At 38.8% G+C, this 17,668-nt stretch overlaps 1 pseudogene across 1 annotated transcript; it reads left to right on the top strand.

Annotated features, from left to right (window-relative positions):
- The first annotated feature begins 8,064 nt into the window (after positions 1 to 8,064).
- Positions 8,065 to 15,575, top strand: LOC147343038 (AP-2 complex subunit mu pseudogene; annotated as a pseudogene). Its single transcript, XR_015156589.1, has 2 exons — positions 8,065 to 8,091; positions 14,112 to 15,575. The product of XR_015156589.1 is annotated as an AP-2 complex subunit mu pseudogene (transcript).
- Positions 15,576 to 17,668: the final 2,093 nt, after the last annotated feature.

Genomic DNA, 17,668 nt, shown 5'->3' on the forward strand with positions numbered 1-17,668 from the left:
AGTAGCCCAACCCTACTCAAAGGGAACAGGCTCCAAAAAAGAGGAACCACGAACTTCAAGCCTACAGAAAGGGCACCCAAACACAGTAATCTAAATGAAATGAAATGGAAGAGAATATTCAACAGGTAAAGGAACATGATAAATCTGCATCAAACCAAATAAAAGAGGAGGAGATAAGGAGTCTACCTGAAAAAGAATTCAGAATAATGATAGTAAAGATGACACAAAATCTTGAAAGCAAAATAGAGTTACAGATAAATAAACTAGAGACAAGGATTGAGAAGATGCAAGAAATGTTTACCAAGGACCTAGAAGAAATAAAGAAGAGTCAATCAATAATGAATAATGAAATAACTGAGACCAAAAGCATTCTGGAGGGAACCAACAGTAGAATAATTCAGGAAGAAGATAGGATTAATGAGGTGGAAGATAGAATGGTGGAAATAAATTAAACAGAGAGGAAAAAAGAAAAAAAGAATTAAAAGAAACTGGACAACCTCAGAGAACTCTGCAATAATGTTAAACACCCCAACATCCAAATCACAGGAGCCCAAGAAGAAAACAAAAAGAAAGGGCATGAGAAAATACTTGATGAGATAATAGTTGAAAACTTCCCTAAAATGGGGAAAGAAATAGCCACCCAAGTCCAAGAAACCCAGAGAGTCTCAAACAGGATAAATCCAATATGAAACACCCCAAGACACATATTAATCAAACTAATAAAGATCAAACAAAAAGAGCAAATATTAAAAGCAGCATGGGAAAAGCAACAAATAACTAACAAAGGGATCCCCATAAGGATAACAGCTGATCTTTCAATAGAAAGTCTTCAGGCCAGAAGGGAATGGCAGGACATATTTAAACTAATGAAAGAGAAAAGTCTACAACCTAGATTACTATGCCCAGCAAGGATCACATTCAAATATGAAGGAGAAATGAAAAGCTTTACAGAAAAGCAAAATCTGAGAGAATTCAGCACCACCAAACCAGTTCTTCAACAAATATGAAAGGATTATTTCTAGACAAGAAACACAGAAAACGTTTATAAACTCAAACCCAAAACAACAAAGAAAATGGCAATGGGATCATGAAATTAAAAGTGAAAGCGAAGTCGCTCAATCGTGTCTGACTCTTTGCGACCCCATGAACTGTAGCATACCAGGCTCCTCTGTCCATGGGATTTTCCAGGCAATAGTACTGGAGTGGATTGCCATTTCCTTCTCCAGGGGATCTTCCCAAACCAGGGATTGAACCTGGGTCTCCCGCATTGTAGACAGACACTTTACCATCTGAGCCACCAGGGAATAGGGATCATACTTTCAATAATTACCTTAAATGTAAATGGGTTGAATGCCCAACCAAAAGAGAAGGACTGGCTGAATGGATACATAAACAAGACCCCTATATATGCTGTCTATGAGAGACCCACCTCAAACCAAGGGACACATACAGATTGAAAGTGAAGGGCTGGAGAAAGATATTTCATGCCAATGGAGACCAAAAGAAAGCAGGAGTAGCAATGCTCATATAAGATAAAATAAACTTTGAAATAAAGGCTGTGAAAAGAGACAAAGAAGGACACTACATAATGATCAAAGGATCAATCCAAGAAGAAGTTATGACAAATATAAATATATATGCACCCAACATAGGGGCACCTCAACACGTAAGGCAAATGCTAACAAGAATGAAAGGGCAAATTAACAGTAACACAATAATAGTGGGAAACTTTAATACCCCACTCACACCTATGGATAGATCAACTAAACAGAAAATTAGCAAGGAAACACAAACTTTAAATGATACAATATGCCAGTTAGACCTAATTGATATCTATAGGACATTTCACCCCAAAACAATGAAATTCACCTTCTTCTGTAGTGCACATGAAACATTTTCCAGGATAGATCACATCCTGGGCCATAAATCTTGCCTTGGTAAATTAAAAAAAAGAAAAAAAAAAAGAAATCTTTTCAAGCTTCTTTTCTGATCACAATGCTGTAAGATTAGATGTCAACTACAAGAAAAATAAAAGAAAGAAAGAAAAACAAATATATGGAGGCTAAACAACATGCTCCTGTATAACCAACAAATCACAGAAGAAATCAAAACATACATAGAAACAAATGAACATGAAAACACGATAACCTAAAACCTATGGAATTCAGTAAAAGCAGTGATAAAGGGAAGGTTCATATCAATACAAACTTACCACCAGAAACAAGAGAAAAATAAAATAAATAACCTAACTTTACACTTAAGCAAGTAGAAAAAAGAACCCGAGGTTAGAAGGAAAGAAATCATAAAAGTTAGATCAGAAATAATTGAAAAATAAAAAAAAGGAGACTAAAACAAAAATCATCAAAACTAAAAGCTGTTTCTTTGAGAAGATAAATAAAATAGACAAACCATTAGCCAGATTAATCAAGAAAAAAAAGGAGCAGAATCAAATCAACAAATTAGAAATGCAAATGGAGAAATCACAACAGAGAACATATAAATAACAAGGATCATAAGTGACTACTATCAACAGCTATATACCAATAAAATGAACAACTTAGGAGAAATGGGTGAATTCTGCAAAAAGTATAATGTTCCAAAACTGATCCAGGAAGACATAGAAAATCTTTACAGACCCATCTCAAGCACAAAAATCAAAACTGTAATCAAAACTCTTCCAACAAACAAAAGCCCAGGACCAGATGGCTTCACAGGTGAATGTTACCAAAAATTTAGAAAGAGCTAAAATGTATCCTATGCAAACTGTTCCAGAAAATTGCAGAGGAAGGTAAACTCTCAAACTCATTCTATGAGGTGACCATCACTCTAATAGTGTGACAATCACTCAAAACCAGAAAAAGATGCCACAGAAAAAGAAAACTGCAGGCCAATATCACTGATTAACATAGATGAAAAAATCCTCAACAAAATTATAGCAAACAGAATCCAACAACATGTTAAAATGATCATACATTATGGCCAAATGGGCTTTATCCCAGGGATGCAAGGATTCTTCAATATTCGCAAATAAATCAATGTGATACACCACATTAACAAATTGAAAGATTAAAAAACCTATGATTATCTCAATACATGTAGAGAAAGCATTTGACAAAATTCAACACCCATTTACAATAAAAATTCTCAGAAAGCAGGCATAGAAAGAACATACCTCAACATAATGAAAGCCATATATAATAAACCCACAGCAAACATTATCCTTAATGGTGAAAGATTGAAAGCATTTCCGCTAAAGTCAGGAACAGGACAAGGGTATCCACTATCACCACTACAGTTCAACATGGTTTTGGAAGTTTTAGCCACAGCAATCAGAGAAGAAAAAGAAATAAATGTAGTCCAAATTGGAAAAGAAGTAAACACACACTGTTTGCTGATGACATGATCCTCTACATAGAAAACCCTAAATACACCACCAGAAAATTACTGCATTTAATCAATGAATACAGAAATCCCTTGTATTCCTATACACTAACAATGAGAAAACATAAAGAGAAATTAAGGAAACAATCCCATTCACCACTGCAATGAAAAGAATAAAATCAGTGAGTTCAGTCGCTCAGTTGTGTCCAAGTCTTTGCGACCCCATGGACTGAAGCATGCCAGGCCTCCCTGTCCATCACCAAATACCGGAGTTCACCCAAACTCATGTTCATCGAGTTGGTAATGCCATCCAGCCATCTCATCCTCTGTCGACCCCTTCTCCTCCTGCCTCCAATCCCTCCCATCATCAGAGTCTTTTCCAGTGAGTCAACTCTTTGCATGAGGTGGCCCAAGTATTGGAGTTTTAGCTTTAGCATCAGTCCTTCCAAAGAACACCCAGGACTGATTTCCTTGAGGATGGACTGGTTGGATCTCCCTGCAGTCCAAGGAACTCTCAAGAGTCTTCTCCAACACCACAGTTCAAAAGCATCAATTTTCGGTGATCAGCTTTCTTCACAGTCCAACTCTCATATCCATACATGACCACTGGAAAAACTATAGCCTTGACTAGATGGACCTTTGTTGACAAAGTAATGTCACTGCTTTTGAATATGCTATATAGGTTGAGTAACTTTCCTTCCAAGGAGTAAGCGTCTTTTAATTTCATGGCTGCAATCACCATCTGCAGTGATTTTGGCACCCCAAAAACAATGAATTCTGTCACTGTTTCCACTGTTTCCCCATCTATTTCCCACGAAGTAAAGGGACCAGATGCCATGATCTTAGTTTTCTGAATGTTGAGCTTTAAGCCAACTGTTTCAGTCTCCTCTTTCATTTTCATCAAGAGGCTCTTTAGTTCCTCTTCACTTTTTGCCATAAGGGTGGTGTCATCTGCATATCTGAGGTTACTGATATTTCTCCTGGTAATCTTGATTCCAGCTTGTGCTTCTTCCAGCCCAGCGTTTCTCATGATGTACTCTGCATATAAGTTAAATAACCAGGGTGACAATATACAGCCTTGACGTATTCCTTTTCCTATTTGGAACCAGTCTGTTGTTCCACGTCCAGTTCTAACTGCTGCTTCCTGACCTGCATATAGGTTTCTCAAGAGGCAGGTCAGGTGGTCTGGTATTTCCATCTCTTTCAGAATTTTCCACAGTTTATTGTGATACACACAGTCAAAAGCTTTGGCATACTCAATAAAACATATAGATGTTTTTCTGGAATTCTCTTGCTTTTTTCATGGTCCAGCAGATGTTGGCAATTTGATTTCTGGTTCCTCTGCCTTTTCTAAAACCAGCTTGAAATCTGGAAGTTCATGGTTCATGTATTGCTGAAGCCTGGCTTGGAGAATGCTGAGCATTACTTTACTAGCATGTGAGATGAGTGCAATTGTGTGGTAGTTTGAACGTTCTTTGGCATTGCCTTTCTTTGAGATTGGAATGAAAACTGACCTTTTCCAGTCCTGGTGCCACTGCTGAGTTTTCCAAATTTGCTGGCATATTGAGTGCAGCACTTTCACATCATCATCTTTTAACATTTGAAATAGCTCAACTGGAATTCCATCACTTCCACTAGCTTTGTTCGTAGTGATGGTTTCTAAGGCCCACTTGACTTCCAGGATGTCTGGCTCTAAGTGAGTGTGAGTGATCACACCATCGTGATTATCTTGGTCATGAAGATCTTCTTTGTACAGTTCTTCTGTGTATTCTTGCCACCTGTTCTTAATATCTTCTGCTTCTGTTAGGTCCATACCATTTCTGTCCTTTATCAAACCCATCTTTACATGAAATATTCCCTTGGTATCTCTAATTTTCTTTAAGAGATCTCTAGTCTCTCCCATTCTGTTGTTTTCCTCTATTTCTTTGCATTGATCGCTGAAGAAGGGTTTCTTATCTCTCATTGCTATTCTTTGGAACTCTGCATTCAGATGCTTATATCTTTCCTTTTCTCCTTTGCTTTTCACCTCTCTCTTTTCACAGCTATTTGTAAGGCCTCCCCAGACAGCCATTTTGCTTTTTTGCATTTCTTTTCCATGGGAATGGTCTTGATCCCTGTCTCCTGTACAATGTCACGAACCTCATTCCATAGTTCATCAGGCACTCTATCTATCAGATCTAGGCCCTTAAATCTATTTCTCACTTCCACTGTATAATCATAAGGGATTGGATTTAGGACACCTGAAGGTCTAGTGGTTTTCCCTACTTTCTTCAATTTAAGTCTGATTTTGGCAATAAGGATTTCATGATCTGAGCCACGTCAGCTCCTGGTCTTGTTTTTTTCTGACTGTATAGAGCTTCTCTATCTTTGGCTGCAAAGAATATAATCAATCTGATTTCAGTGTTGAACATCTGGTGATGTCCATGTGATTAGCCTTCTCTTGTGTTATTGGAAGAGGGTGTTTGCTATGACCAGTGCATTCTCTTGGCAAAACTCTATTAGCTTTTGTCCTGCTTAATTCTGTATTCCAAGGACAAATTTGCCTGTTACCCCAGATGTTTCATGACTTCCTACTTTTGCATTCCAGTCCCCTATAACGAAAAGGACATCTTTTTGGGGTGATAGTTCTAAAAGGTCTTGTAGGTCTTCATAGAACTGTTCGACTTCAGCTTCTTCAGCATTACTGATTGGGGCATAGACTTGGATTACTGTCATATTGAATGGTTTGCCTTGGGAATGAACAGAGATCATTCTGTTGTTTTTGAGATTGCATCCAAGTACTGCATTTTGGACTCTTTTGTTGACCATGATGGTTACTCCATTTCTTCTAAGGGATTCCTGCCCACAATCATAGACATAATGGTCATCAGAGTTAAATTCACCCATTCCAGTCCATTTTAGTTCTCTGATTCCTAGAAAGTCGATGTTCACTCTTGCCATCTCCTGTTTGACTACTTCTAATTTAGCTTGATTCATGGACCTAACATTCCAGGTTCCTATGCAATGTTGCTCTTTACAGCATTGGACCTTGCTTTTATCACCAGTCACATCCACAACTGGGTATTGTTTTTGCTTTGGCTCCACCCCTTCATTCTTTCTGCAATTATTTCTCCACTGATCTCCATAGCATACCGAGCATCTACTGACCTGGGGAGTTCCTCTTTCAGTATCCTATCATTTTGACTTTTTACACTGTTCATGGGGTTTTCAAGGCAAGAATACTGAAGTGGTTTACCATTCCCTTCTCCAGTGGACCACATTCTGTCAGACCTCTCCACTATAACCCGTCCATCTTGGGTGGCCCCACACGGCATGGCTTAGTTTCATTGAGTTAGACAAGGCTGTGGTCCTTGTGATTAGATTGACTAGTTTTCTGTGATTATGGTTTGTGTGTCTTCCCTCTGATGCCTCTTGCAACACTTGCCGTCTTACTTGGGTTTCTCTTACCTTGGACGTGGGGTATCTCTTCAGGGCTGCTCCAGCAAAGCGCAGCCACTGCTCCTTTCTTGGACGAGGGGTATCTCCTCATAGCCACCCCTTCTGACCTTGAACGTGGAGTAAGTACTCTCGGCCCTTCTGTGCCTGCGTAGCCACCACTCTTGGACATGGGGTGCTCCTCTCAAAAGAATAAAATACTTAGAAATAAATCTACCTAAAGAAACAAAAGACCTATATACAGAAAACTATAAAACAGTGATGAAAAAAATCAAAGATGATACAAGTAGATGGAGAAATATAGCATTTTCATGGATCAAAAGAATCAATATAGTGAAAATGAGCATACTACCTGAAGCAAACTATAGATTCAATGCAATCCCTATCAAGCTACCAATGGGATTTTTCACAGAACTAGAACAATTAATTTCACAATTTGTATGGAAATACAAAAAACCTAAAAAAGCCAAAACAATCTTGAGAGAGAAGAATGAAATGGGAGGAATCTACCTGCTTGAATTCAGATCATACTACAAAGCAAGTGATCAAAACAGTATGGTACTGGCACAAAGACAGAAATGTAGATCAATGAAACAAAGTAGAAAGCCCAGAGATAAATCCACACACCAATGGACACCTTATCTTTGACAAAGGAAGCAAAAATAAACAGTGGAGAAAAGACAGTCTCTTTAACAAGTGGCACTGGGAAAACTGGTCAACCACTTGTAAAAGAATGAAACTAGAACACTTTCTAACACTATTCAAAAAAATAAACTCAAAATGGATTAAAGATCTAAATGGAAGACCAGAAACTATAAAACTCCTAGAGGAAAACATAGGCAAAACCCTCTCTGACATACATCACAGCAGGATCCTCTATGATGCACCTCCCAGAGTAATGGAAATAAAAGCAAAATAAACAAATGGGACCTAATTAAACTTAAAAGCTTTAGCACAATGAAGGAAACTATAACCAAGGTGTAAAGACAGCTTTAAGAATGGGAGAGAATAATAGCAAATGAAGCAACTGACAAAGACTTAATCTCAAAAATATACAAGCAGCTCACACAGATAAATACCAGAAAAATAAACAATGCAATCAAAAAATGGGCCAAAGAATTAAACAGATATTTCTCCAAAGAAGACATACAGACAACTAGCAAATGTATGAAAAGATGCTCAACATCACTCATTATCAGAAAAATGGAAATCAAAACCACAATAAGGAATCATCTTATGCCAGTAAGAATGGCTGCTATCAAAAAGTCTACAAAAGTAAATGCTGGAAACGGTGTGGAGAAAAAGAATAGAGAACTCTAGAACATTTCAGGCAAAGATGGGCACAATAAAGGAAAGAATAGGTATGGACCTAACAGAAGCAGAAGATATTAAGAAGAGGTGGCAAGAATACACAGAAGAACTATACAAAAAAGATCTTCATGACCCAGATATTCATGATGGTGTGATCACTCACCTAGAGTCAGACATACTGGTTTGAGAAGTCAAGTGGGCCTTAGGAAGCATCACTAGGAACAAAGCTAGTGGAGGTTATGGAATTCCAGTTGAGCTATTTCAAATGTTAAAAGATGATGATGTGAAAGTGCTGCACTCAATATGCCAGCAAATCTGGAAAACTCAGCAGTGGCCACAGGACTGTAAAAGGTCAGTTTTCATTCCAATCTCAAAGAAAGGTGAGGCCAAAGAATGCTCAAACTACCACATACTTGCACTCATCTCACACGCTAGTAAAGTACTGCTCAAGATTCTCCAAGCCAGGCTTCAGCAATATGTGAACCATGAACTTCCAGATGTTCAAGCTGGTTTTGGCAAAGGCAGAGGAACCGGAGATCAAATTGCCAACATCTGCTGGATCATTGAAAAAGCAAGAGAGATCCAGAAAAACATCTATTTCTGCTTTATTGCCTAAGCCAAAGCCTTTGACTGTGTGGATCACAATAAGCTGTTGAAAATTCTGAAAGAGATGGGAATACCAGACCACCTGACCTGCCTCTTGAGAAACCTATATGCAGGTCAGGAAGCAGCAGTTAGAACTGGACATGGAACAACAGACTGGTTCCAAATAGGAAAAGGAATATGTCAAGGCTGTATATTGTCACCCTGCTCATTTAACTTATATGCAGAGTACATCGTGAGAAACGCTGGGCTGGAAGAAGCACAAGCTGGAATCAAGATTACCAGAAGAAATATCAGTAACCTCAGATATGCAGATGACACCACCCTTATGGCAGAAAGTGAAGAGGAACTAAGGAGAGTGAAACAGTTGGCTTAAAGCTCAACATTCAGAAAACTAAGATCATGGCATCTGGTCCCTTCACTTCATGGGAAATAGAGGGGGAAACAATGGAAACAGTGTCAAACTTTATTTTTTTGAGTTCCAAAATCACTGCAGATGGTGATTGCAGTCATGAAATTAAAAGATGCTTACTCACTGGAAGAAAAGTTATGACCTACCTCAATAGCATATTCAAAAGCAGAGACATTACTTTGCCAACAAAGGTCTGTCTAGTCAAGGCTATGGTTTTTCCAGTGGTCATGTATGGATGTGAGAGTTGGACGCCGAAGTTGAGAAAGAAAGTTGAGTGCCAAAGAATTGTTGCTTTTGAACTGTGGTGTTGGAGAAGACTCTTGAGAGTCTCTTGGACTGCAAGGAGGTCCAACTAGTCTATCTTAAAGGAGATCAGTCCTGGGTGTTCATTGGAAGGACTGATACTGAAGCTGAAACTCCAGTACTTTGGCCACCTCATGTGAAGAGTTGACTCATTGGAAAAGACCCTGATGCTGGGAGAGATTGGGGGCAGGAGGAGAAGGGGACGACAGAGGATGAGATGGCTGGATGGCATCACCAACTCAATGGACATGAGTTTGGGTGAACTCCAGGAGTTGGTGATGTACAGGGAGGCCTGGCGTGCTGCGATTCATGAGGTCGCAAAGAGTCAGACACGACTGAGCGACTGAACTGAACTGAACTGATAACAATTATATGCTTTCCAATAGCTTGTGATTTTGGAATATTGTAGAAGCAATATTGTTTCTTTACTTCCACTGCAAGTAAGATTAAAAATGTCCCTATTCAATAATTCAGTTGAATTATTGAATGCAATACTTTTACCTGTTGTTTTAGCTATCATTAAATTTCCCACATATTCTAAACTTGAGTTTCTGAAAGATAAAGGAATTCACCTTGCTGATACTTCTTCAATGACTGTTGGCCTTAAAAGGGTCAAAAGCAGTCAAACCTCTGTCATGGTCCAAAGGTAGAGTTCCCCAAATGATAATTTAGACACTGCCTGGAGAGACCCAACAACTAGACTTAGGGGAGAAAAAAGAACAAGATTAGAAATTCAAAACCTATTGGCTTGATAAAAAGAGAAAGTTCTGACTTGGACCTAATAAAAAACCAAAAAATACTAATGAAGAATCTAAAATTCCCTCTACTCAAAACTGTATACACATTTAACCATTAGTTTTCTAATAAAATAATAGTCTTTATAAATCAATATTGATGGGAAAACATTTACAACGCTGAAAAATAGTGCCTATTTCCCTTGCCCCCTTGTCCTAAGTTCAACGCAGGGAAGACTATTTGTACTGCTCCTGGACATTTTAAACTGTCTAATGGACATTTTAAGGTTTGATAAATGGAATTTGGATAATTCCCTCCATCCAATGGACATCCTGCATATTTTCACAGTGGACAGAAGCCTTTCCTTACAGATAAGCTTTATTGCCTCTTGTGACTAAAATCCTTTCAGAAAAAAGAAATTATTTCTATCTGAAAAACTTTATTCAAATTTCATTGTGGTAAAGAAAACCATTTTACTGGTCAGGCATTTCAACAGATCTGTACTGTTTAGCTGGTTTTCAAGCTTTCACTGTGCTTACCACATTCAACCCTCTGATTCAATTAAACACACTAACTGCATGAAGACTCAACTGGCAAACTTGTTGCAGTGTGCCAAATACTTTAGCCAAAACCATAGGTATTTCTGAATCTCAGACCCCCTTTTGCAATTTATAAACTCTCAATCTTTGATGTAGTCACAGGTGCCCAATGCTTTTGCAATGTTGTGTCTCCTAAAAATAACAATTTTTGGTGGAACAATCTTTTCACTGTGAGCCTTTGGACACATAATACCTTAAATGTCATATCTTGTCAACTGGAGATCTTGTATATTTTACAAGAAACCTCTAGAAGAACTCTCTTCAATATTGTTGGAAGGATCCCTATCAGGTACTACTAACTAATCATTGTGCTGCCAAACTCCAAGGAATAGATTCTTGGATTCACATGACACTTTTAAAGAAGGTTTTAAACACTGAGTGGACCTGAATATTATCTGGTGACATAAAAGTAAAGACTTGCCAGAACTGAAGCAGATAACTTCTGATAAGACAGCTTTCCCAAGATACCCAGAACAGATCTGCTGGACCTCTTGTCAGACTTTTGATGATGGCATATTACTTCAGATGATCTCCAGTGACTAGCATCTTGGTAACATATTGACATAAAAAGTGCCTGAGGTTTTTTCTTCCTCCCTCTCTTTGTTGCTCAAATGTGACTTTAGTAGGTGTCCAATCGTTGCACTTACCTTCAAACATGAGACAGTACAATCAAGAAGGATTATTCCTGATATTAAGAAACAAAAGGCCTCTGAAACTAGAAAACCTGACTGCTTATTGGTGATAATTTTGGAGAAAGATCTTGATCACAAAGAGGAAATATAGAACATAAATAAACAGAAACCAAAACTTAATAGAGATGGGAAACCAGAATAGGGAGCTCTCATGTGCTTTAATGATTACAGAGCTCAACAAAAAGAAAAAAATACCCGTCTTTCCTGGTAAGGATTCAGTCAGTGCAAAGCCTTGGACTCTTCAATATAACTCCCAACTTCTTTTTATTCTCAATTAAAGAGTTCTCTTTCCCTTTCCTATGGGGACTTGCATGAGGCTTGCCATGGTTGTAGACACTTAGTTACAATTCTCTACTGTTATGAAGACTCTTGAGAGTCCCTTGGACTGCAAGGAGATCCAATCGGTCCATCTTAAAGGAAATCAGCCCTGAATAATCATTGGAAGGACTGATGTTGAAGCTGAAACTCCAATACTTTGGCCACATGATGCAAAGAACTGACTCAATTGAAAATACCCTGATGCTGGCAAAGGCTGAAGGCAGGAGGAGAAGGGGACAGGATGACAGAGGATGAAATGATTGTATAGCATCACCGACTCAATGGACATGAGTTTGAGTAGGCTCTGAGAGTTGGTGATGGACAGGGAGGCCTGGCGTGCTGCAGTCCATGGGGTCCCTAAGAGTCGGACACAACTGAGTGACTGAACTGACTGACTGATCTCAAAGATCTTCCCAGGTGGCACTAGTGGTAAATAACTCACCTGCCAATGCAGGAGACAAGCGACATGTGTTGGATCCCTGGGTTGTGAAGATCCCCTGGAGGAGTGCATGGGAACCCACTCCAGAATCCAATGGACAGAGGAGCCTGGAGGGCTTCAGTTCATGGGGTTGCAAAGAGTCAGACACAACTGCAGTGATAGCATGCACTGATCTCAAGAAGCCTAATCTTTTCTGAGGAAATATCTAACAGTCTATTTGTTTCAAGTCAACAATGAAGTTCATGTTTCTTACTTTGCTGTAAGTGATAAAGACCTTTGTCTCTGATCTGTGAGCTTTATGTCTTCTGCCAGCCCCCAGGAAACTGGCAGGCTAAATTGTTAACATGTAAGTAAGACAAACTCACCAAACTTTTTATCTCTTGACACTATTCACATTAGGTTCTCTTAGGAGTCCATGGAAAGGGTGCAATTAATTGCAGTAAGAGAGCTAGAGTTCATAGAACTAATCTGATTAGAGGCTGTGGGTGACCAACACAAGCTATCTGTTGTTAAATTAAAGCAACCCAGTTAATCACATACGTCACTCATTGGAAGAAATAGATGGCATTTTATGTGTTCAGCTTATAAATTAAAAAAAAAAAAATTAAGAAAGACTAGGACAGACAGAGACTGAGTTTCATCTGAAGGCTTTCCTTAAGTATTTTAGTTTGTTGGAATGCATTTAAATTTTGAAGATAAATGGCATTTTATTTCTCTCAACTTTTTGATTATTCCCTGAAAAATGTGTCATTATGTGTTTTTTTTTTTTTCATTATGTGTTTTAAATTTTGGTTTCTGCTGGTTGTTTAAATGAAAATATTTACAAATAAAGTTTGCAACTTCTTTGCATTTTTGTAAGATATAATGTAAATTTAATAAAGTATTAGGACTAAGATTTACTAGTTTTGACAATTGGAGGCACCCATTTAACCACTACCTAAATAAAGATAAAGAATCATGTTGTATTATGTAGTAACCAACCATGAGCTACACGTAGCTACTTAGTCTTCAATTCAAATTAATTATAGTTAAATCAAATTGACAATTCATTTTCTTAATCACACTAACCACATTTCAACTTAATAGCTGTATGTCAACATTCAAGATATTGGACATATTGAACAGAACATATTTGGAACACTGCAGAAAATAATAACAATGTCCTCTCTATTTTTTAAACATTTAAAACATCTTTTAGCTATGCCATGTGGTTAGCAAGATCTTAGTTCCCGGACTAGGAATCAAATTCACACCCCCTGTTGAGGAAGGATGATGTCCTAAATACTGGACCACCAGTATTAGAAAGTGCCTTCTTTTATTTATAATAATCTTGAAATTCATTCACATTATTGTGTGCATTTGTAGTCTTTTCCCTTTTATTGCTGTATAGTATTCCATTTAATAGTTTTAGTACAATTTATTTAATGATTCTTCTATTCATTAATGTTATTGTTTACATTTTCAAGTATTATGAATAGGCTTCCAGGACATCTTGCACAGTTCTTGTTGTGGATATATGTTTGTTTCATATGTCCTGAAAAATACCCTGGGGTAGAACTGCTTAATCATGGGTTAGGCAAAAGTTTATCTTCATAAGAAACTGCCACGTGAAAAAAAATGTATAATAATATTATTTAGTAATGACCTACTAGATCAGACTGACTAGAATTGGGGGCAAGACTGACAAAACAAAATATTGGCAAGGGCGTATAGTAGGTGGAAATCTCATATATTTCAGGTTTGAGGGTGAAATGGTACAGTTTATTTCTATAACGATATATTTTTGTGGTCTTAATATCCATTTACTCTTGACTGAAGATGTTGAGCATATTTTTATGTATTTAGTGGGCACTCTTACATCTTCTTTTATGAAGTGTCTGTAGAATTCTTTTGCACACTTTGGCTACCCACAGAACTCGGAGACAGGTGCACTGAAACCTTCATCACCCAGCAGGGGATCAAAAGCCAGCATCAGACAAAAGAAGAGCAGTCTCAGATCACCAGCCAGGTGACCGGGAAGATTGGCTGGCGGCGGAAGGGCATCAAGTATCGCCGGAATGAGCTCTTCCTGGATGTGCTGGAGAGTGTGAACCTCCTCATGTCCCCGCAAGGGCAGGTCCTGAGCGCCCATGTGTCAGGCCGGGTAGTGATGAAGAGCTATCTGAGTGGCATGCCTGAGTGCAAGTTTGGAATGAATGACAAGATCGTCATTGAGAAGCAAGGCAAAGGCACAGCTGATGAAACAAGCAAGAGCGGGAAGCAATCAATTGCTATTGATGACTGCACCTTCCACCAGTGTGTGCGACTCAGCAAGTTTGATTCTGAACGCAGCATCAGCTTTATCCCACCAGATGGAGAATTTGAACTCATGAGGTATTGCACCACCAAGGACATCATCCTTCCTTTTCGCGTGATCCCACTAGTTCGGGAAGTGGGACGCACCAAGCTGGAGGTCAAGGTGGTCATTAAGTCCAACTTCAAACCCTCACTACTGGCTCAGAAGATTGAGGTGCGGATCCCAACCCCACTGAACACTAGTGGGGTGCAGGTAATCTGCATGAGGGGGAAGGCCAAGTATAAGGCCAGTGAGAACGCCATCGTGTGGAAGATCAAGCGCATGGCAGGCATGAAGGAATCGCAAATCAGCGCTGAAATTGAGCTGCTGCCCACCAACGACAAGAAGAAATGGGCTCGACCCCCCATTTCAATGAACTTTGAGGTGCCATTCGCACCTTCTGGTCTCAAGGTGCGCTACTTGAAGGTGTTTGAACCGAAGCTGAACTACAGCGACCACGATGTCATCAAATGGGTGCGCTACATTGGCCGCAGCGGCATTTATGAGACCCGCTGCTAGCTGCCTGGTGGCCGCTAGCCCACCTCCCCACCCGCCCTCTTCCACAGGTCTGGGTGCCCTTGGCCACCACACATCAGTGTCTCCTCCCTCCTGCTTTGCTGCCTGCCCTTTGCTCTAGCCCCCGAGTCTAGGTCTGGACCAACCACATTGCAAGTGGGACTGGTGGAGCAGTCCCTGGGCTCCCTGAACGGGGTGGTTTCAGAGGCGCCTGCTCCACCATCCATCTGCCTGTCCTAGCCCACTGCCAGGCTCTTGAGTTCTGTGACCAAAGCCAAGTGGGCTCCTTCTCCTCCCCTCTCCTATGGCCACATCTCTGGAGTGGGAGGGTTGGCTGCCCCTCACCTCGGAGTTCCCCCAAAGGCCAGTAACGGATCCCCAGCCCTCGATTCCTACTCTGCTTTGGGATAGTGTGAGCTTCATTTTGTACACGTGTGACTTCGTCCAGTTATAAACCTAATAAACTCTGTAGAACGGGAAAAAAAAAAAAAAAAAAAAGAATTCTTTTGCACACTCAGGACAATCAGTTATTTACCTTTTAATTATTAATTTGTATGAGTACTTTATATATTCTAAATAGGCTTTCTTCAGATATTTCATACATTTTTTTCCAGGATTTGGATTTTAATTCACATAAATGATTTTGACTAATTTTCAAGTTAGCTATAGGAAAGTGTGGAGCCCAAACTTAGAAAGTCATTTTTTGTTTTTTGCTTTTAAAAAAAAAAAAAAAGTCAAAATGCATTAGAAGGAATACTAACCCAACAAAAGAGGTATCAAAAGAGGTATCGGAGCCAAGAAAAGTCAACTGGGGCTCCTTTGTATCAGAAGCTTAAAAACCATAGAGGAGAACATGAAGGCAAAATCACTTCAAAGACTGTATTTATTAAAAGTTTTGATTTCTTAAATGTTTCTTTAATGTTTCTAAAATTTTCTTAGAAACAAAATCATACTTCATACAATGGAAAGGTAAGATTCAATAGCCATTGTAATTTTTTGCATTAAAAATTAACTTTTCATTTTTCATATTTAAAATTATGTAATGAGCACCATATTTAAGATGCCTGGATTTTAGCATATAAAACAGAGCTAATAGGTAATTGGATATGTACTCCTAGTACAATTATGCTTTTTAAAAGCTTTATGTCTTTGGTTCCAATGATTTATGTATAGAACATTTAATTAACAAAGTTACCAATGTATTTTTAAATAAAAGTTTTTGGTTTATTTTCTGAGTACCCTGTAAAGGCAGGATTTCAAATTTACAAACAGTATTGAGTGACAGTCGCTTAGTCGTGTCCGACTCTTTGCAACCTCATGGACTGTCCATGGAATTCTCTAGGCCAGAATACTGGAGTGAGTAGCCTCTCCCTTCTCCAGGGGATCTTCACAACCCAGGGATGGAACCCAGGTCTCCCACATTGCAGGCAGATTCTTTACCAGCTGAGCCACAAAGGAAGCCCAAGAATACTGGAGTGGATAGCCTATCCCTTCTCCAGCGGATCATCCCGACCCAGGAATCGAACCTGGGTCTCCTCCACTGCAGGTGGATTCTTTACCAACTGAGCTATCAGGGAAACCCGGATTGCTTGCTTAAAAAAAAATAAATAAAAGAAGAAGAAGAAGAAAACATCAGTCTCACTAAAGCAGAAATGTCAAATACGATCTACCTTTGGGACTGAATTTTACTCTGTTGCAATGAGGCCCTCTGATGCATATTTTGATTTCAGTTTTGAAACTATGAAGAGGAAAGTTACATTTACAAAAAAATGCTAGACTTCTGGTTTGGGGTTATACAATAGATCTCAGGAATATCAAGAGCTTTATAACTATTCTCTCTGGAAATTTCAAAGCCTAATTGCATCAGGAATGAGTTTCCTTTCTCTAGAGGTATTCAAGCAGAAACTGCAATGCCACAACTCCTGAACCTTTTGGAAGACACCAATCAGTAAGGAAGCCAGTTAACTTAGATGCCCTCTTAGGTCACTTGAAAACTTTAGTGTCTATAATTCTATCAATTTTCCCCTATTTCAACATCTCAACAACATTTTATCAGAGTTACAGGTGGTCTAACATGATTTCTTTGTCTATGTTATTTTTGGAACAAGATGGGGATTTATTATATATACATCCACATTAAAATGAAGAGGAGACATGAGTAATTAGTTAGTTTCTCTATTTACTGTGAATTATCTAACTGTCTGAGGCTAAAATACTTCTTTGAAAGTGACTGCATGTTTTTCAAGAGTATAGTTTTCAAGTTAAATTAAGCAACTAACTGAGTTGAGAGCAATTAAACATTTAAAGAAAGCCTTTAGATCCTTATACTTTTTCACAGCACTTGTACCCCTAATATGCTCAGTTAATGAATTAATTACAAGACCTTTGAGTTTTGAAATTTCCAAAGATTTCTAAGTTTTCTCAGTAACTATTTCTCAGAAAGAAAAGGCTTCTGAGAAGGCAAATGGGGAGGTCTGACTGAGTTGAAGCTCAGGATAAAAGCATCCAAAAGAAACAGAAAAGGAGAGACAAGTTTAACTGGTTTTTAATAGGGTTGCTGAGGTAGATTTAAGCTTGAAATCTTATGAA

This window comes from Bos grunniens, chromosome 28 (assembly GCF_055505025.1).
Source record: "Bos grunniens cultivar Pamir isolate PY7600 chromosome 28, Bosgru_T2T1.0, whole genome shotgun sequence".
Taxonomy (NCBI): domain Eukaryota; kingdom Metazoa; phylum Chordata; class Mammalia; order Artiodactyla; family Bovidae; genus Bos; species Bos grunniens.